Source organism: Rhinolophus sinicus, chromosome 14, assembly GCF_057876585.1.
Source record: "Rhinolophus sinicus isolate RSI-liver-muscle chromosome 14, RSI-T2T, whole genome shotgun sequence".
Classification (NCBI taxonomy): Eukaryota; Metazoa; Chordata; class Mammalia; order Chiroptera; family Rhinolophidae; genus Rhinolophus; species Rhinolophus sinicus.
In genome coordinates this window covers 153,535,873-153,557,348 of record NC_142514.1, presented here as the reverse complement: position 1 = coordinate 153,557,348, position 21,476 = coordinate 153,535,873, and the positions used below count along the sequence as shown (strand labels likewise).

Genomic DNA, 21,476 nt, shown 5'->3' with positions numbered 1-21,476 from the left:
TCATACTGCTATGAATATTCACGTACAAGTTTTTGTGTGTATGTTTTTAATTCTCTTAGGTACATACCTAAGAGTGGAATTCCTGGATCACATGGCAACTCTGTGTTTAACCTTTGGAGAAACTCACCTCTCTGGCCTGCAGCTGCTTGTGTGTGTGTTGCCATCAGTCAGAAGTCTGTCAGGGCCTCCGTTAGGGTTAGGTGAGTTTTTCACTGTTTTCCAAAGCAGCTTCACCATTTATGCTCTCACCAGGAGTGTATTTCTCCACATCCTCACCAACAAGTGTTATTATCTGTTGTTCTTGTTGTAACTATCCTAGTGGATGAAAAATGGTATCTCATTATGGTTTTGAGTTCCATTTCCCTTACGACTAATGATGTTGAGCATTTTTTCATGTGTTTATTGGCCATTTGTATAACTTTTGGGGGGAAATGTCTATTCAGATTCTTCTCCTATTTTTAAATTGGGTTACCTGTCTTTTTATTATTGAATTGTAAGTATTCTATATATATTCTGGATACTAGGCCCTTATCAGTTACATGATTTGCAACCCATCTGTGAGTGCCATTTCCTCACACCCCCCACTCTCATTTCTCCTCCTCTCCTGGTTATGCCCCGTGTGGCCATCTTTCTTTCTCTCTTTTGTCTTTGAAAGCCAAGTTCAAAAGGCAGCCCTCTCCAAGAAACCTTTCCCAACATTCCATATTCATCCAATAATTATTAACTGAGCACATACTAAGTATCAGAAACTATTTTAGGTGCTGGGGATATAAACAAAGCCTTTTCCCTCATAATGTTCACATTCTGGGGAAGATATAAGCAATACACAAACGCAAAAATATATGAAGCACTTCTTGGTGGTGATAAATGCTATGCAGAAGAATAAAGCAGGAGGAGTGATAGGCGATGCTGTTCTAGAAGGGGAGTCCAGGAAAGCCTCTCGGAGGAGGTGACATTGAGTAGTGCTGAATGGAGTGAAGGACTTGATCATCTGAATGCACAGGGGAAGAGCATTCCAGGCAGAGAGAACAGCCAGTGCAAAGCCTTTGTCCTATTCTATGGTAGGGCTAGCTGCCTTTTGCCCAGAACCTGTGCACACCTGTTTTACAACCCTTTCTCCTTTTATCTTGCATTGCGGTTTTACAGTGGTATGAATACTACTGTTCTCTCTCTCTCTCTCTCTCTCTCTCTCTCTCTCTGTCTCTGTCTTTCTGTCTGTCTCTCTCCCCCTCCCCTCTCCCTCTCCCCCCTCCCCTTCCCCTCCCCCTCCCTCTCCCTCTCCCTTCCTCCCCTCCCCCTTTTCTCTGATTCATAGAGTCCCTGAACAGAATCACTCCCCTGCTTCACAGCCCTGCAGGCTTAGAGACTGACAAACCTCGCTAAGTTGTCAGACACCTTATTTGCTTGTAAGAGTTGGCCCCTGGGTTGGTCTTAGCCTTCTAGGCAGCCCTACCAGTGAAGGTTGACTTCCCTGGTCATTAGGTAGACTCTCCATCAGTTGTCAACTCTGAGTAACAACCTTTAAGAAACAAACTAAATGGCTGGGTTGTTTACCTCTCCCTAGTATGCCGAGGTATCCCTTGTACACCTTAGACCAGAAAGCCTTGCGCTCTAGTTTGCCTTGAGGGAAGTTGTATTGTCTGTAAGGTAAATGGGCCCGTTTCTGCCAATGAAGTGGTTACATGGTACCTCTCTCCTTCCCTCCCTTCCTCCCTCCCTCCCTCTTTCCCTCCTTCCCTCCCTTCCTGCATCCTTCCCTCCTTCCCGCTTCCCCTGTGGGGACAGAGCCAGGAGTGCAGTTTCCAGGCTCTCGGCCTCACGTGAAAAGGTGCTGGCTCAGGTAGTAAATGGCCATCAACTGTGATTGGATGTCCATCAGCTGTGACTAGCTGGCCGTCAGCTGTAACCAGTGAGCCATTGGCCACTAATATAACTGCCGTGGCTATGCTAGCAGCAAATGGCTTGGCAGAAAAGTGGATCGTGGATGGCAAGTGTGGATTGCAGTTACCAAGGGGTTGGTTGGTTGGCAGAGAAGTGGATGCCAGGTTGCGGATCGTGTGACTCCTGCTTCCTGTGTCTCCAACCCAGCCACCAGTGAGACTATAGTGGTATGACTCCCCATCTATGGCTTTGTGGGTGTTCCTTTTTGGCCTCACCATATCCTGCATTCGTGGGGAGCGGGAGTTGAGACCCTGCCTGCCGCCCTGCATGACTCCTCCTCCTCCTCCTTCTTTCTCTCTGGCTTTGTTCGTTGTAGATGGTAGAATTTTGGTTCCCAGGGAGCAGACGTTTGCCTTGCTTTTAATGTGAATTATCTACTATCATCCAGTTGTCTCTGTCCCAGGTTTGACCTCACTTTGACCCCCACCTAATGCCTTACTATTTAATCATATCAGGACTGAACATATTTGTTTCCACAGTTTTTACTTCCTATGTCATTCATTGTTCCTCGGTTCCTATCTTGAAGGTCATAAAGTTTTTTGACCCAAACGGAGTTGATACTTCAGGTATATTTTTTCACCAATAGTTATTATGATAAAAACAAGTGTGAGCTGAGGGAACTTCTAGGAAAATGCTCTTATTTTCTGCTTGTAGAAATCAAAAGAACGTCTAATTATTGGATGCTACCATTGTGTACAGGAAGTTTTAGAACAAGAAAAATTCTGAATTGATTCATGTTAACTTTATTTCAGAAAGAGGTAAAATAGCTGTGGTGTCTAAACCCTGTGAAGAGATCACAGATGCCAGAACCAAAGAACTACAGGATTTAATTCAAGTATGTGGAGCTAAAAGCTCAGTTTACACAGCCAGTATGGCCATAATTCAAACCGCCAGCAGGATTAGGAAGACTGGCATGGATAGTCAGAAAATACAAAACTCTGAAACTGCTTTTGAGTACAGGGAATTTCTAGGGCTCTCCCTGAGGCTCTGGCCCTTGGCTCTGACCCCTTATTTGAAATTTAGAGAGCAGGACTGAGGGCCACCAGAGGCCTCTTACAGTTGTGGACACAGGACTTTTAGAACTCCCCTCAAACAGGATCCCAGGAATTTGGGAAAAATATAATTATGACCGTAAGTGTGATCATGCTATAGCATTTGAAAACTAGTATGCCTTTTTTTCCTTTTGGTCACTTATTTTATTGGATATCTTTACCCATAGAACATTTTACATTTAGGAGACACGTCTCTCAGACACAGGTTTAGAAGACCTGAGGACAGGATGAGGCTACAAATTCAAACTTGCAAACGTAAACGCCCTTACATCTTTCTTAACAAGAGCTAAGCCAGAACTTCTCCTCACATCTCAACTGCCCAGGGGAGATCGGTCTTCTATTACTGACAGTGAGATCTAATGGAGAACGAACCGCTTGGTAAGGGGAAGCCTGACAAAGCCTAGGATGGGCAGTCCTGCCCATCCTGACTGGCAAAGGCAGGGCCGCGGGGTGGAGCTGCATGCTGGGGGCGGCTGTCAGGTTGTCCTGCGCTGGCTCTGGAAATGCTGCAGCATCTCAAGACCTTGGGCCTGCTCACCCAAGTCCCGGATCTCCATGGTCCATATCCGGAGGAACAGCCACTGCCTGGCCTCAGGTGGTTCGACTACGGTGACATGCGTCTGGCTTGCATCTGTGAACCACCCCTCCAGCCGAAAGAGGCGAAAACTATTATGCTTTTTAATTAAGATGTTCCCCCTAGCTCTTTGTATCTCATATATACCTCGTATGAAAGATTTTGCTGAAGAACCTTTTTGTAAATCAATTATATGGATGCCCTGAATTAGGGATTAAGTTGCCAAAGTAATTTCTATGAGAACTTATTAATTTACTACATAGAGGATGTTTTAAAAAGGGGGAGTAAAAAAATGTGTTTCGTGTCATTGAAAACTTAATTTGGGGCTATATTTCTGATTATTTAATGCTCTCTAAAGTTGCAAAGTTTGTTTTGAAGGGAAAAATGTAGAGAAAGAAAAGGTGGTTGTGCTCTAAAAAAGTATTGGAAGTTTTTCTCTGTACAAAATAATTATTCTAATTCAACTTAAATCAAACCAGGCAAGGAACCTTCAAACTTCTCCAAGTTTGAAGGCTAGCTTAAGAGGTCTAGCTTCCCGTGAAATGTGAGAGGAAGGGATTCAGCATTGATGTTAAAGATTTCAGAAACCTGAGCATAACAACATATCCATCCCTACATGAGGCCAATCTTGGTATCAATCCCATTTAAAAGCCATTAGTATGTGCCAGGCACTGGGAATAAGATGCAGCCCCTTCTCTCTTGGTGTTTACATGCTAGAGGTTGTTGTGTGAGACAATAAACAAGGACTAAAATAAAACATTATAAAAAGGGCTGTGAAGGAAGCAAGTTGGGAGCTAGTTACAGTATTTCAAGAAAATGGTTTAACAAGCTGGCTTTAACATCCTAAGTATCTTCTCCATGTGTGCACACAGGGTAGACCTCTGAGAAGCGGCATTGTTACTTTTCTAGATTAGTGGCTGCGTCGAGCCAAGGTGCGATGGTGGAGGTTTTCTCATGCGATGTAAAGGGCTATTCACTTGGTTTCAGATCCTCTTTCCAGAATTAATTGTTCCTTCTGAAACCCTTGCTTCAGAAATTTAGGAGACATCACTGATTCAGTGGTAGCCCCTAGTTAACAGAGTGGTGAATTAAAAATCAGACATGGATACTGAGACTTTAGTGGAAATGGCAACATTTTAGAACTAACTCTAAAGTGGGTTCTCCTCCCACCGCCCTAACTGGTGTTCGTTTTGTAGCTACTTTTCCTGGAAGGAGTATGGCCAAGGGGAGGAAGAATGCCTCTCAGCTTTCAGCTTTCAGGAGGGAGTTCAGATTGCCCGAACTGGACTGAAACTTCTGAATTTCCTGGCATGCCAGGCCCTGGGGCTTCCTTGGGAAGTTCTGCACCACCTCCCAAACCCCACACCTCCTTTAACTACCCCGTCCCCCTACCCCTGGGCTGCTGGAGTTGGGGGGATCCAGGCGTGCAGCTTAAATCCCGCCTGGCTGTGAGGGGGGAGGGGAGCCCCAGTGGGAGGTAGTTGTCTCTTCTGAATAGAAACACGTGGACCCTGGTGATTTGGGGGAAAAGGCTGCTCTTGCGGGGCCCCTCTCAGCCTGAGCCTAATAAAGGAGGCTTGAATGAAGGGTGGGACCTGAGGTGAGGGCGGGGCACGCGGTTGTTAACGGCGCAACCGTTGGAAGCTGTCAAAAAGGTTCCGCTCTCTCGGCTCCCTCTCAGTGGCAGCTCCGCACCGCGCTGGCCTGGGCAGCTGGCTGAGCTCAGGAGCCTCCGCAGGGCTAAGCCTCTGGGCTCCCCCACTCTACGTGGCAACTGTTGGTGGCTGCTGGTAGTGACAGCTCAGCCTCCAGAGGTGTCCCTGGACCCTGTCCAGCTGACTTCCGATACCCCGGGCAAAGTGAGCCACGGTCTTTGCACTCGTCTGATCTCTCACTGGAATCACCGAATGCACTCACATCCTGCGCAGACCCCAGAGCTTTAATTACCTGGGATCCTCTGCTGCAGCCCAGATGCTGGCTTCACCTCAGGCGTGGACTGAGACTGGTTCCTTTCCCAGAGAAGGAATCAATTGGAGAGGGTCCCCCAGGGCCAGATCACTTTTGCTGTTCCACTTCAGGAGCCGAGTGACAAACTAACCCAGCATCAAAGGCACCAGAGGTGCTTCCAATGCTCAGGTGGGATCTGAATTAGGCCTGGACTCTGCCTCCTTCACTTGAACAGTTGGATTCAGGCTGTAGGTCTAGATCAGGGTCAACCGACCTTTGGAAATACTTGTTCCACCTCCAGGTAGTGGGAATTCAAAGGCAGCAAAGTTTATTGTTTCACCCCCACACCTGAAGCAAGATCTAGCTCAGCTTCCACCGCTTGCCAAAGTAGTTGGAACACCTCGCCAACTGGCAAAAACTCCACAACGTCTAGAACAGTTGCAGGATGATTATTTAGATGCCAGTATGGCTATCTTCTATCCTGAGGAGAAGCCACCTGTGGATTTCCTGGGGGCCCAGATAAACCTCCTGAAGCTCTTGAGGAGGTTGAAATTTCCTCCCTGCAGGAAGCCCAAGCTCATCATCCAGAGCACCCTGCGGAGACTGAATCTCCACCCCAGCAAGAGCCGCCCACCACTGCTCACTGTCCACAGACCCCTGAGAAAGTTGAATATTTTTCACCACAGCAGAGGCCCAGGCTTAGCATCCAGGCCACACCAAAGATACAGAAGCACCTCCACTTCAGCAGGAGGCTCCGTCTCAACCAGAACCTCCCCTCAAAACTGAAAATACTGCTAACTGCCACGAAGCCCCAGTAGTACCTCCAGTGTCTCTGGGGAATTGAAACTGCCTTTGATCAGCAAAAATCCCCACCTGAGCCTTCAGATATACTTGAAGAGGTCAAACCTCCTTTAGTTCAGCAGGGAGCCCCAGTTCAGCCTACATAGAACTCTGAGGAAATGGAACCATTTCAACTGCTCAGGGGGCCTTAGCACCATTAGTGCAACCGTTTGTGGTCCAACTGAAGTCAGAATGAAGCTCAACGGTCAAAACTGCCCAATGTCACTGTTAAACCTGTGAGTCTAGTGGTTAGCATAACTCACGAGATCATTGACCAGGTTGAAATGTCTCCAACTCAGCAGGAGACCCCAACTCAGCCTCCAGAGCGCCCTGAGGCGGTCGAACCTTCTTCAGTCCAGCAAGACGTCCCAGCGCGAGCTCCTAAGTCCTTAAAATTTCAGAGAGTAAAGAGACGGTAGCTGGACTTGCAGAACACTTTCAAGCTTATAAATCAAACTTGCCAGTGTTACTCTTAAACCTACGCGTGTGGAACTTACCATAACCCCAGATCTGCTGAGGATGTTGAATCTTCTATAGCATAGGAGGAGGCCCCACCTCTGCCTGCAGAGCCTTTGGGAGCTGCACCTTCTCCAGCCCAGGAGGAACCCTTAGTGTAAGTCCCAGGGCATCATGAATTGACAGTTTCAAGTCCAGCTCAGCTTCGTGCTCAGCTTTCCAACTTGCCCAATGTCATGATCAAACCTGCAGATGTGCAGCTTAGCATAACAGCAGAACCCACTACAAGCGTGGGAGCTTCTCCAATTCAGCACGAGGCTACAGCTCAGCCTTCAGTGCCCCTTAATAATGTGGAACTTCCGCAAACCAGTCTGAGGGCCTAACTCGGCCTCCACAGCCCCCCCAAGCACGTTGAACCTTTGCCAGTTCCAAGGAGGCTCCAGATCAAATCCAGAAAATGCCAGCCCAGCAGGTCTTTCATTTATTTGCTTTGTCATCAATTTTCTCATCTGTAAAATAAGGATTATGATCGTTACAATTTCTTAGGATTGTTGTAAGGTTTACATGAGTGAATACATGCAAAGCAATTATATCAGTGCTTGACATGTATATGTTTCAGCTATTATTATTATTCCATCCCTCAGTTATGTCCAGAACTCATGTTTGCAACCTGGCTTTTTATGTAAAGCACCAGTTTTTTGCCAAACCCAAGGCTAAGGACTGTGGGAGCATCAGAAGTATGACGTTTTCTCTAGAACATGACAACAATAGGTGGGAAGCAAGGGAATATACATAAAAATGGAGGTGATGTATAATGAAGTATGAAAAGAGATACAGACCATAGGTGCTGTATTTCCCCAGGATCTGTAGTCACTCAGGTGTGGAGGTCAGGAAAGCTGTATGGATTAACTAGAACTTCAGCTGGGACTTAAAGAGTGGCTGTGATTTGTTAAATAGAGGAAAAAATAGTGAGTACAGTCTTGGCAAAGCCATGGCTGCAGGAATGATCAGGATTTAATAGACTAGTCTGGCTGCAAAGAATTGGGTTAGGAAGCAATGAAAGATATAATTATGGAAAACGTTGGCTGTCAGCTATAGGGGTTTGAAAGTTTCACTGTGAGATAGGGAGAGCCACTGAAAGTTTTCAAGCATGGAGACAAATGATTAAAGGTTTAACTGAGCAGATGAATTACGTAAACAATATTATTAAGTTACCAAGAGAATAGATTGGTGTTAATGATATCAATGCGGGAATTTTTATACCAATATTAAAAATAGATGTTTAAAATGATGGTTAGCGGTATATTTAGAAAGGTTTCCACTACAAAAGTACATGAGAAATGCCCCCAATTTCACTAATTACAAAATGAAAAACTTTCCAGCCTCATTGTCAAGGAGAAATGCTTGCGTAGTATTTCTACTTATTTAGAGATAAGGAGAGACTATGTTCTATGCTATAAAAGCTCAGCTCAGTTTTTATCCTTTATCCATGGCACCCAGAGCTGTGTGTGCCATTAATCCATATTAAACAAATTAAAGATGCTCTTAGGCAATAGATTCTTCTTGCAAATGAAGAAGCTTAAGGGAACAAGGTATAAAGGGTTCCACATGACACGAAAGATAGTCCTTTGAATTATCGAACCTTCCAAACCTTAGGCGGACAACCACTTTTGTGTTTGTTGTTTTGGGTACCTCTGCCATCTGGGCTCCAAACCGTATGAACACAATTTGGAGAAAAACAGATGAGGTAACTGCTCAATAGATTAGGTCATTCATTACTTCTGTGAAATACTCTGTAAGCTCAGTATCTCACGTTAGCGTAAGTATGCTCATTCATTTTGTAAAATGCCAATCAATAAAAAAACTACAAAAGAATATGCCAAGCACTGTACCTAGTATATGATGGGCACAAAGATGGGTAAGACAGGGTTCCTACCCTTCTAGCAACTCATGATCTCACAGGGAAAATAGACATTTAGGCTGAAACAATAATGCACAAGCACTAAATGGAAGACCAAGTACTGCAGAGGCACAGAAGAGGGAGCCATGACACAATAAAACCACATTTCTTTTCAATGGTCATTTTCCTCCTCCTCCTCACTCCCCAGCTATTTGTTTATTTTATAAATATTTGAGTTTGCATTATGTCCGTGTGTCAGTTTTAAACATGGCAGACAATGCAGATGAGCAAGACCTAGTCCATCTTTCTAGGAGTTTATGCTCAGAGGAAATAGGTACAAAAATAACTGTATGTAATAGAAGAAATGGTTATGGGCAATGAGAGGTACAAATTGGTTTGGGAGCACAGAAGAGGGAAGAAAGACTCAAGTTGGATGAGGGAAGATGTTACTAGAGCAATACTATCTGAATGGGAAATGAGGGGCCATTGGGGCTCATCAGACTGACACCTTGGGAAGAATAAGCTTGCAGCAGGACAGTAGGAGAGAGGCAAAACACAGGAAAAATACTTTGAGTCCCTGTGGAGTACAAGTAGGGAGAGTAGATTAGAGCTAGATCTGGGGCTTTGAAGGCCAAGCCAAGGATACCCAGCCAAGAGGCCATGTTCTCACAGCGGTGCTCTGGGACAGACTTCAGCCTGCACTTGGAGGGCTTGTTGTAACTTCATTATATCCGGAGGTTTTATAAAGCTGAATTGTAAAACTCCTTCTTATTCACTTGGAAATCTTAAGATTTTATCAGTAGAAAACTACCAAAACTATGTAGCAAATCCTTTTCGTCTCTAGTAAAGATTATGTGAGAATTATCTCACAGATCAGAATCAATCATTCCACAACAGTCCTTCTCAACCAGGGTGATTTTGCACCCAGTTGACATGTAGCAATACCTGAAGACATTTGAGGTTGTTAGAAGTGTAGATGTGCTATTGGCATCTAGCGGGCAGAGGCCAGAGCTGCTTCTCAACATTCTACCGTACCCAGGACGGCCCCCATGACAAAGAATTATCCAGCCCAAATGTGAATAGTGCTGAAGTTAACATACCCTGTTCTACAGAAATATGGGTCACTCAATACATGTATTTACTGATCACTGACTGTTTTGTATCTAATGCAGCACATGTATAAACATGAAAGTATATATCATAAGCACTGTCTTCCACAGTGAGATTTCTTTAGTGGATGGAGGGAGTATTAAGGGTTGTTTCATCATATATAAATTAGAATCACAGCCAGAGGATAAATATTCTGAGAAAATATCCTTTTTTTCTTCTACTTGTGCCTTTTTTTTTTTTCTTGGTAGAAATCTTGGGTATAATTTAATCACAGGACTGAGCTTTGGAATGTTTCAGGCCTGGCCTGGAATGCAGTTTTTACGCAAGTTATAAGATGAAGAATCGGTGAATAGGAGATGAATACATGTAAAAAAAACAAACAAACTATGTGTGAAAACATCATACAGTGGTTGGTTAGCTGGGCGTAAGCCTGGTATGAACTCTGCAAAACATGTTATGATCTTTTCATTTATTTTCACATGAGGAAAGTGAGGTACAATGAGGCCAAGAGACTTGCCTGACCCATGGATGGCAGGCTCTACTTTCTCAGTACTGACCTTTGGCACGGGCAATAAAGGCACCAACAAATAACACTCCAAGTAGCATTGGCATCGGAATCCCGATGGTGCAGCTCCCATATGGGAAGGGTCCTTGAAATGCCACTTTTGAATTTCACTTGATTCCTGCTCATGTGCAACGTTCCTAACTGCTTAAATGTGTAGCACAGAGCTGAAAGGACTAAGTTTAGCACAGAGTTCTCTAGGGAGCAGAGGTGTGGGTGCTTCCCTCAGCCATTAGTCTCTTTTAAATGGCAAAACAATTCCTAAAAACCTGCCACAGTGGTGCACTGGTACACTAACCTTCACGCACTCACACGCTTTGGATCGTTCCCCAAGTAATGCTGAAAATATAAGAAATGGAATGAAATAAAAGTTGGCATCCAACAAAAGTTAATTCTTCCCTTTTGCATTTTAGGACCTCAAGTATGAATCCACAGATTTACTGAATATTCCACATTGGCATATAACCTGGCAAATCTCATAACGTACCTCCTCGATGCCAGCCCAAATTTAAGCAAAGAGCAATGGGAGACATAGTCTTTTTTTTTCTGTATAAAGCCTTCTGTTATGGAGGCTGGGATATGTGGGAGTAGGGACCAAGCAAAGGAAAGGGTGGGTAAGTGGGGAAGGGCATGTCCGATGAGGAACTGTTAGGAGTGGGAGTTGTCATGGTATCTGTGACGGTAGCAAGAACCCGAGCACACGAAGAGGTGGAGAGAGGGGGCCTCAAGTGCTCGCTCTGCACTTGAGACGGGGCAGGCTGGGGTATATGAATGTGAGGAGTCAGTAGATCTGCAGAGCGTCTAATTGAGTGGGGTCTTCCAGCCTTGGCTTTGCTTGAGTAGCGGGCCACTGGCCCTTGGGGCCCAATGGAAGAATCCAGAGTCCAGTTGCTGTATTTCACTCTATGGAGTGTTCTGAGTAGACAGTCACTTTTACAAAAGATATCTTTTTCTCCTTTTGTTGTGTTGCCAATTCTGGCTTTAAGGTTGGGTTTATTTTTCTCCTCTCTAAATGGCACTCAAATGTTTGCTGATTCCTAATTTATTTGACTGGGCTGTATGGCTGTGGATGGACACAAAGCTGTCCCATCAGTCTTTCATGATCAAAAGCGGTCTCTTCTTTTTTGACAGATGAAGAAGTATCTATTGGGAACGCAGAAGGATCATCTGTGAAGGTGCTACAGCCCAGAAGAAGAACGTGAGCACTGAGCTCAGTATTAAGCCACAGAAGGCTCCTCAAAGATGAAGTCACAACTTCCTGCGTGACCCACTAGACTTTAGTGATGAAAGTGATGTTATTAGTACACTAAATTACACATTGTCTCGTTTCTCAGAAGGAAATTTAGAAGATATAGAATGATAATTATTATCTCATTAAATTCTTTCTTTCAAATATTCAAGATGAAGATATGCCCCTGAGTCATTTGACAAATAACACAAGGAACCCTTCTCTTAAGCCTGAATCCAATAATTCAACTTACAAAAATAACTTGAGGAAATTATTTTCCGGAAAATTTTTTAGAGGTAGAAATTCAAGAAAAAATAGATAAGGTTAAAAAGAAAGAAAATACTGCCATGCTTATACATTCCAACCAATTAGGTCCCAAATTTAAACGCCAAATCTTTCAGAAGAAATTGGAAACTGGGCAGCCACAGGACAACAGCCTAGCAAAGAGTCAGAGAGTCGAGAAAAGGCTGCCGAGAGTGAAGAGGCTCCTCAAGGCCCTAAGGGCATCTGGAAAAGGCACTGACTGCAAAGAGGTGGCTGATCAGAGCATCCAGAGGAAACAGAATGAGCAGCCCATTGTGGAGAACACTGTCAAAGGAAGAAGACAGGGGGCCGCCCCAAGGAGCTGGAACAGTGGCACATGGTGCACAGGCCAGGGAAATGAGTGGAAAACTCCTTCCATACAAAGCCTTCCTTCATAAAGGAACAAAATAAGGCAGCAGTTCTTCTACCCTGGGACAATACTTGATGGGCAGGCCTTCTGCCTCCACTGCTCCAAAATCCCTATCTGAGGTTAAAAAAATCAAAAGATTTAAGCTACACTACTTTTATTTTAGAAGATGCAAATGCCACAGTTAGAAATACGAAAGGTTCTACACCAAGCTCACATTCCAGAAAGAAAATTTTCTTTCATAGAAGTCTCTCCTGTGCGATCCACATTAAACCCAAGGCAAAATGAGTCTAGAATTCAGAAAAGTCATTCAAGAGTCTGATGCTTGCAAAGAGACCTCCTTTCTCTGCTGTGAGGAGCCTCATAAATTGCCCTGTATGAGAGGCTTTTTCATCTTCAGGAGAACTGACATCTCAGGAAAATCCTCTTCCAGAATCATTTTCTCATTTGGTACCTTCTATAGGAAACACTTCTGCAGGAAACAGGAGTGAACAAACTCTTTGAAGAAAATATTTCTACAGAAAACAGTACTGTGCCAGAAGAAACTACCCCTGAAATCACTGCCTGTGAGAATGTTTCCGTGGCAGATTCTGAAGTGACTGCAGACAACTCTAGGCCAACAGTTAACCAGACAAATGAAACCCAAGGGGAATAGCCCAGCATGGGCGCTCACTTGCCTTCCAAGTCCACAGGCTTCACTGTCTCATTGTTCTCATCCCTGGGTGATCAATTTGAAACGCAGCTTAAACCAGCACCTGTGGTCCCTCATCCCCAACAATGATGTGAGAAAGCTCATTTCTCATGTTATCTGGACTTTGAAAATGGACTGCTCTCAGGTCCTCGTTCAGCTGCCCTGTGCCAGGCTCATGTCTAGAACAGGCCTCTTGATGAAGCTTTTCAGTGAACAGCACAAACTGAAGGTGTCCAGAGTGGAATACGGATCAATGGAAAGATGAGAACCACATCAGTGAGAGCACAGAAGCCCAGGGTGAACAGCAAGGGCAGGAGGCAAGTGAGGTGCGGACAGCTCCAGAAGCATGGACCTGCCATGAAAGCACCCAAGCACAGAATGCAGGAAAGCCTAGTCTGTCTCTTTTCTTGGCCACATGACTTTGGGTAAGACAGTGATCTCCCACTTTGCTCACTTAGAGGTGGTGCCACTGTTCCTAGGGTGGACGTGATAGGTTCTAAGACAAAGAGAAATAAATTGTAGAAGAAAATGCTGATGCTAGGATTACAAAACCCCTTAGAGGTGGTATATTCTTAAGACGGTATGAGGTACTCACCTGAAAGAGTGGTAGTTTAGGGGTAGTTGGCTATTCTTTAGAATAGGCTTAAGAATGGTTAGTTTTCATCCTTTGCATCTCTTTGTTTTTTAAAAAAGGTGATCCTGTGTTCCTAAGACTTTTGAACTGTCACCTTTCGATATGCTAATCAGTGGAAGAAGATGATTAAATGGTAATAGAACAGCTGCCTAAGCATTTGAGGGGAAAATAACAGCAGATCTCTATTTCTCACTTTAAGCAAACATATTTACGTAAATGTTGAATAAAAGAAGAGCCCATAAAAGTATTAGAAGAAAATGAAGCAAATTTTTGTAATCTTGTGGTGAGTGAGAGCTTTCTGAACCTGATTCCACAGGCAGAAGCCTTTGATCGATTTTTTCCTCTTGCCTGTGACACCATCAGCAAACTTACCGTCATTCATGCCAAGCATAGGATGAAGAGGTGTCCATATATTGCCTGATTCAGTCCCCTCACCCTCTTTCATAGACGAAGATCAACTTAAGGCCCCAGAGGCAAAACCAAAAGCAGAACCCAGTTTGGCCTGACTGCAAAGCCTGTGCTGCTTACACTACTGTTGTGTCTCTGTAAAGACAAAAACACTGGGGAATATTTGAAACATTGAATTTCAATGAAATCCATTGAAAGGATTAACATATTTAATATTAATGAGAGTTTGTATTAATTAATCAACAGGAAGAAAACAATCATGGAGAAAGTGGCAAGGGCTGTGAAGAGTAGGATGCGTGTTGACAGTCTGTTTCCACATCTGCCAATCCCCTCCTCATGGCTTATGGGGTGTGGGTTTTGTTAGTCAGGCCTTTGTCGCTTTGTGGTATGAAAATAGTCTTTTGATATTTTCTTCTAGCACTTTCATAGCATTTGTTGTTATTTATATTGTTTAATCCATCTAGAATTGGTTTTATTTGTTTTTTAGTATGGTTGAGGGATCTAACTTTTTCCCCCTCTATGAAGATCCAGTAGTTTTAAGATATTTTATTGAATGGCTCTCGCTTTCCTCACTGATCTGAAATACTGTCTTTATCTGGACTGTATTCTATGGTTCCAGTTATCTTTTTCTGTACCAGTATCACACTATGTGATTCCAGTTGCTTTATAACATATTTTGATATCTGGTAGGGCAAGCCTCCTGCTTTTTGATCTTTTTCACACATTTCATAGCTATTCTTGCATATTTTCTCTATGAAGTGTCAGCTGACCAGTTTTTGTTAAAAAACCATCTTGGGATTTCAATAAGATTGCACTGAATTTGACAGTTAATTTGAGGAGAATTGACATCTCTACAACATTCTAGGAATATGGTATCTCATGTTATGTATTCATTTCTTCTTACTGTCCTTCAGTAGAATTTTAATGTTTTCATTATATAGGTCTTACACTTTTTTGGTTACATTTACTCCTAGGTACTTTATGCATTTTGATTGATATAAATGGGCTCTTTCTTCCATTTTTTTTCAGTCAGTTATTCGTGGTATGTAGCAAATCTATTGAGGTTTATATGTTGATCTCTTGATTTTGTATCTAGCCATCAATTCTCATATTACTTCCAATAAAAGTTTAGTTGATTCACTTGGGCTTTTTAGGTTGTCCATCGTTTCATATGCAAATATGTTTTGTTTCTTCCTTTCCAGTGCTTCATTTTTCTCATTAAATTGATTAGGACCCTCTACAATGATGAGTAGGAGCAGTAATAACAGGCATCCTTCTGTTATTCTTGACTGAAAAACAACACTGCCGTTTAGGTGTCTGGTAGATACTTTTATTTTCTTTCCTACTTCTAAGAATTATTAGGAGGTATCTGTTGAGTGTTAGCTAATACAGTCAATATAATGCATTGCCAGCTGCATGCAAGATCCTAAGGTATTGTGCAAGAGTCAAAGAACTAGAAAACAAGATAGAATGCCTGTCCTAAAAAAAAAAAGTTATCACCTCCCTGGGTAGATAAGACTTAAAATAAAAAAAGAATGATAAAGATTTAGAGGTAGTGGTCATAGTGATGGATGATCACCATCACGTTTTCTTCCAAAACAGATTTGTTCTCATAGAACAGCATCAGAGGAAGGTAAAGAAGGAAGCTCAAGGTAAATAATAGCCTGGCAATTTTTACAGTAGAATTTTAGAACTAGAGGAGAACTTAGAACTTGTTTTTTTGATCTCCTCATTTTACAGTGAGGAAACCACTAAAGTCAGGAAGAATACTTATTTACCCTAATGCTTTGCCAGGATTCAGCAAAATTTGCTCCTTAGACAAAGCTGACTAGAATGGGGCTGGCACAGCTGCATGTGCTGTCACTAGCCCTTTAAGGACAGAGGGTGGAGAGGGAAGGTTTGGGTTGTACCTGTTGCTGCTGGTGGGAGGCATCAGGCCAGGCCAGAGGCCTTCTCAGAGGCTCTGCAGAAGGGGTAGGGAAGGCCACATGGTCGTCGGGTCACAGGGCTCGTCTCCTTCAAGGCTGATGGAAAGGAGAACAGATGGGTCCTTTCTGTCAAGTAGCTGGAGAACTGCCCTTCTCATCCTACTGGTTTTCACACCCCACTCTCTATTGCTTTTATCCAAACCTCAGAGAACTTTAACTGGGAGAGACCTTAGACAGTAGTTTGTCTCTTCCTTCTATAATAAGGAAATGGAGAAGGAGAAGGAGAAAAGATCTTGCCCCAATGGTCACACTGCTAGTGAATGTCAGAAAGAAAATGTTTCCTTTCCAGTTGGGGTCTTCTCTGTTGATTATACTGTGCCTGGGCTGTGAGGTACATTTTATGTCACAACTCAGTACACGCAAACCATATAGACATAAGTAGTTTCTAAAACAAACTTATTATGCACTCTGATTTTTTTTTCTATTCTGTGTATATTCAGAAAGGATATTTTGTGTCTTAGTGTTGGTCATGACCTTTAAACTGATTTCAATTTCATGTCTCACTCATCAGTGACAGCCAGCAGTTTGCGGGTCAGTGAGCTGGATAATTTGGTTCGTTGGGCTCAGGTATTTAGTTGTTGTGATTTAACCCATAGGATAAAGCAGCTAGGAAAATAAAAGCACCTTCTCCCCCACCCCCAAGCAAATGATGCAGGTGAGACCGAGCACAAAGGGCACTGATGTAAAATGCTTCTAGGGAGAGTAAAGAGCTTCTGCCCAGTGCAGTGGTGTTTGGTTTTGTTTTTCTTCACTGCCCTAGGACACTTGGCCAACGACCAAGAAGGTGAGGTGAGCGGGGTGAAAATCCTGCCCATACTCCATGCTAAGCCACATACAAAAGTCTCCTCAGAGACATCGTGGGGCCATTTTGGACAGACCCAGAGAACTTCTGGAAGTCCAGCATGCATGGAATCACTTTTAGGGTCCCAGGTCTGTGGTGATTTTGCTCTTTGTGATTATGGGCCATGGTACCCATTTAGTCCTAGTGTGTCCAGAGCTGTATGTTGTGAGAGACATGGAAAGTGGCATGAATGACTAATTGTCGGTGTGTGCTTTCCTCCAAGGGGCTTTTTTCAGTTTGTGCTGTGTGAGAGATGCTCATCGGCACTTGAGAGTCAGGTGAATTTGAGGAGGATAAAATACTATGGCAAGTGAAAGCAGGGGAAATGCAGAATTAATATTTCCCTGTCTGTTTTCTAAGAGAGCTTTTCCTGGAGAAGGTGGCCGCTTTGGCTTAGGGATATGTATTAGACCTCTTAATGCCACACGGAAGAAAAACATGGCACAGAAACTATGTGGCAAAGATTTTTTCTGACGAGGATGAGATTTTCAATAAGGATAAAGCATAAATAATTTGTGACAATTTAGAATTCTTATCTACAATGAGGAAATAATGAATAGTTTAATTGTTCCTTTCAACAGTAAAAACCTTGGCATTAGTCTTCTTACCCCAGGGAGCTCGGCAAAAGTCATAGTAGAGAAGAATCCCGGTTAGAGAATAGACTACTGACGAGCCAGGGGAGGAAAGTGAGACAGCTCATGATAACACCACAGTGTGAACCCTGTCCTGCCTCAAGCCTCCTGCAAATTTTTTTTGTAATATTGACTTCTCAGCATTGCTGGTCAAATATTTTTTTCGTCATAAAATGTATAAATTCATAACCAAGTCTGGCCACGTGGTAAAGAATTAAAATGTAAATAGTTAAGTATTTATATACAAATAACAAGGGCCGTTGGCAAGAAAAGCAGGGCTGAAGTTAGAATCCCTGTGGTAGCCAGTACTTCTCAAGAGGCAGTGTGAGCGAAGAAGGATGAAGAGGGGCTTCCCTCCCTCGTTTCCCCAGGACAGTCTCAGTCCCTGGGAACTGGAGAAACCGTCAACCCCAAAGGGTGTCGGTTATTAAGTCAAATAACCATTTATTGTGGAGCTCTCTTCCCCTGGTTCACCAAGTACCAGTAATGTACAACATTGACCTACTGCCCATTGAGGGCCCTCCACTTCTGGCCTCTCCCCTCAGGTCTTTGGGGCTGCCAGAATATTTGGATCACTGAATCTCCTTTCACGGTGGGGCCTGTCTTTGTCTCCAAGCTCTTAAACTCACGCACAAATGTGTGTCCTGTCTTGGTGTAGGGGGCTCTCAACCCTTACAAGAAAGTGGAAAATTCATATTGGGTCTTTTTGGATTTTTAACCTTAAAAATCCCAACCCTTGGATAGCTCGCAGGGAGGTGCTGGAGGAATAAACGAGGGTAAAGGAGAATATGTGAGAGCAGTAATTGCCCAAAACTGCCCTCTTTGGGCCTTTACTTCAAAAACCATATTTGTGGGGCCACTTGTCCATTCATATGTACTGCCTTAGCCTCTCCTGATCCTACTGAGGGTTACGCGTGTGCTGCTCAGCTCTCTCCAGCTCAGCCCAGCACCAAACCTACCCACTGCCTTCCTCGCCCAACACAGATCCATGGCTGCATGATTTCAAGTGATAATGCAGGAGCAAGCTGCAGAAAATGCACGGGTTCCTCCACTCCTTCTACAAAGAATCTCATTAATAAATCACATTTAGTAAGTCAGTGCGAGTTAAATACCTGAGTGAATAAAAGAAGTTCTGAACAAATAAGATTTGATAATCTACCTAAATGAGCACAGATAAATGTTAGTGGTTTAATAATATTAGATGAATGGTGCCAACCGTGCATGGAACAATAAATAGCACAGAGTCCCCAGAGGAGCAGTGGGGCTGGGATACAGCCCAGCATGTGTTTTTTTTAAACACATTTTATTGGGGAATATGGGGAACACTGTTGTTTCTCCAGAGCCCATCAGCTCCAAGTCATTGTCCTTCGATCTAGTCCCTCTCTAGGGTGCAGCTCAGCTCCAAGTCTAGTCACCGTTTTCAATCTTTAGTTGCAGGGGGCACAGTCCACCATCCCATGCTGGAAATGAACTGGCAATGCTGTTTATCAGAGCTCGCGCTCTAACCAACTGAGCCATCTGGCCACCCCAGCCCAGCATGTTTTGCTGGTTAGATAGGGCTCTAGACACAGTTAATAGGCTACCAGATCCTTATCTGGCTTATCAGTTTGCTGATGCTATTCTCTTGGTGCCTGCCCAAATTACCTCCCCACATTTCTTACTGAGAGTGAATAATAAATGTTTTTCTCTGTGTGGTGACTTCAGTGAGCCGACAAATGTTTACTGTGTTTAGAGCACAGCCTGGGATAGCGGATGGGATTGTAACAGCCATGGATGATGTCAGAGGGGTGGTAGACTTGGGAGGTTATCACTTTGTGAGGGGTGTACATGTCAAATCGTTATGTTGTTTTGTACACCTGAAACTAATAATAATAATTTTTTTAAAAAGCACAACCTGGAAATGTGGATCAGTGGAGTGTTGGGAATCTAGGAAGTGAAGAGAAACAAGTCGGATAGTCTTGGAGACCCATCTCCTTTCCCTGTTCAGTAGCTCAGCAGAGAGCTAGCTCAGCAGGTCCCAGCGAGCAGTGTTAACAATGAACCCCCCTTTGCCCCCCCCTTTCTAAGGAGATCATTTCCTTCACCAGTTTTCATGTTAGTGGTATAGATGTTCCCTGCCTCGCCATCCCATCCTGATAAACGTGGTGCATTCCAGGTAGGCTCCCTCTCTACAGGAGCTCTAGCCATGGGACACAGGGTCCAGCTAAGTCCGGCCTGATCCCCTTCTCTGAAAGCTTGGGCACTGAGTAAACTCCGTCACTGTCCTGCTTGTAAGTTTCTCTGAAAAACAACACAACCTTTATATTTGCACATTTGGTGCTCCTGTTCTCTTTATGTGATGGTGGGGGGGGGGGTGGTGTCAAAGAATTTTGTGCCCAGGAAAATTGATGGGTCGTTCGCATGCCAAGTACTGTGGAGAGGGGAAGATTTGGAGCCCGGGGCCAAAGTCCCCAGCCATTCCAAGGGCATCATTAATATCCTACTCAGAGGGTCTCGAGTCTGTCTGGCTCAATCCCCGTATCAGACAGTGTATTGATTATCTGGTGCTATGTAACAGGTCACACGAAAATAGTGGCTTAAAACAACAAACATTCCTCAAAATTTCTGTGAGTCAAGAATTTATGAGTGGCTTGGGCACTTCTGGCTCTGGGTCTCTTGTGAGGTTCTCGAGATACTGGCCAGGGCTGCGGTCACCTGAAGTCTTGACTGAGGCTGGACGGCCCACTTCCGAGGTGGCTCACTTGACACAGTTGTCCAGCTGGTGCCGCTTGTTGGAGGGCGGCCTCAGTTCCTCTCCATATGGAACTGTCCACATGCTACTCGATTGAATGTCTTTACAACATGATGGCTGGTTTCCTCCAGAGGGAGCCATCTAAGAGAGAGACACAGAGACAGCTTGTCCTTTTTACGACCTAGCCTCAGACAGTACATACGGTATTATGCCGTGTGTAATGAGCACTCTTTTGCCCAAATTTGTGAGAGAAAAATGGTGTGGGGACAGAGCCCCAGAAAGTAGTTTATAGGCTCTCGGCCTCACGTGGAGGGGTGCTGGCTCGGGTGGTGGATGGCCGCCGGCTGTGGCTGATTGGCCGTCGGCTGTGGCCGGTTAGCCGATTGGCCGCTGGTATAACTGCTGCGGCTACGGAGGAGAGCCAAGGACTGCCGAGGACTGCCGAGGATTGCCGAGGAGAGCCGAGGAGAGCAGAAGAGAGCTGAGAAACAGAGTCGAGGAGAGTGGAGGAGAGTCGTCGGTCGGCTGGCGGAAAGGCGGACGGCAGGTCGCACATCCGGTGAACCCAGCCTCCAGTGAGACCATGGTGGTATGACTCCCCTACCTATGGCTCTGTGGGTGTTCCTTTTTGGCCTCACCATATCCTGCGTTCTTGTGTGGGGAGTGGGAGCAGAGACCCCGCAGGCCGCCGCGCACGACAAATGGCGCAGCGAGCAGGGTCTCCCGCACAGCACATGGGTAGTATGAATTCTGTATCTATATACGTTTTTAATTCTTTTATTTATGCTTATGAGTTACAAGTGTAACTCTAGAATTCAATAACGATATCCGTATGCAAAATAATACCCTGGAATACGATAATCAGTTTTGTTGAACGTACAACAAATTTGCAATGACGAAGAGTTCTTGGCCTTCTATGATGCGTAAATATCCTAAATTTGTTACCAGTACATAAAATTTCTTGTACCTTGTATCTGTTGTTGGATTTTGTAATTATTTGTTACATAAAATTTCTTGTACCATAATATGTTTAAAAAATAAATGCTAAAATTCCTTTATAATACAAAAAACAAATACCTAAATGTAAACAAATAAAAATCTGAATTAAAAAATTAAAGTGAAGGATTTTTTTCCCCTGAAAGTTTGGGCCAAAAACGTGGGTGCACATTATACACAGCAAAATACAGTAACATCACTTCTACTACATAACATGAATAGTTAGAAGTCAGTTACTAAATCCAGCTCGAATTCAAGGGGAGGGAATTCAGACT

The 21,476-nt window shown here is 44.0% G+C and overlaps 1 long non-coding RNA gene across 2 annotated transcripts; it reads left to right on the top strand.

Moving 5' to 3' along the window:
- The first annotated feature begins 63 nt into the window (after positions 1-63).
- Positions 64-21,310, top strand: LOC148755871 (uncharacterized). Of its 2 annotated transcripts, XR_016018771.1 has the most exons (3): positions 64-200; positions 11,514-13,396; positions 16,762-21,310. It is a non-coding gene; the product is annotated as an uncharacterized LOC148755871 (long non-coding RNA). The 2 variants fall into 2 exon arrangements; XR_016018770.1 differs by lacking the exon at positions 16,762-21,310 and having other exon boundaries at positions 11,514-15,153.
- Positions 21,311-21,476: the final 166 nt, after the last annotated feature.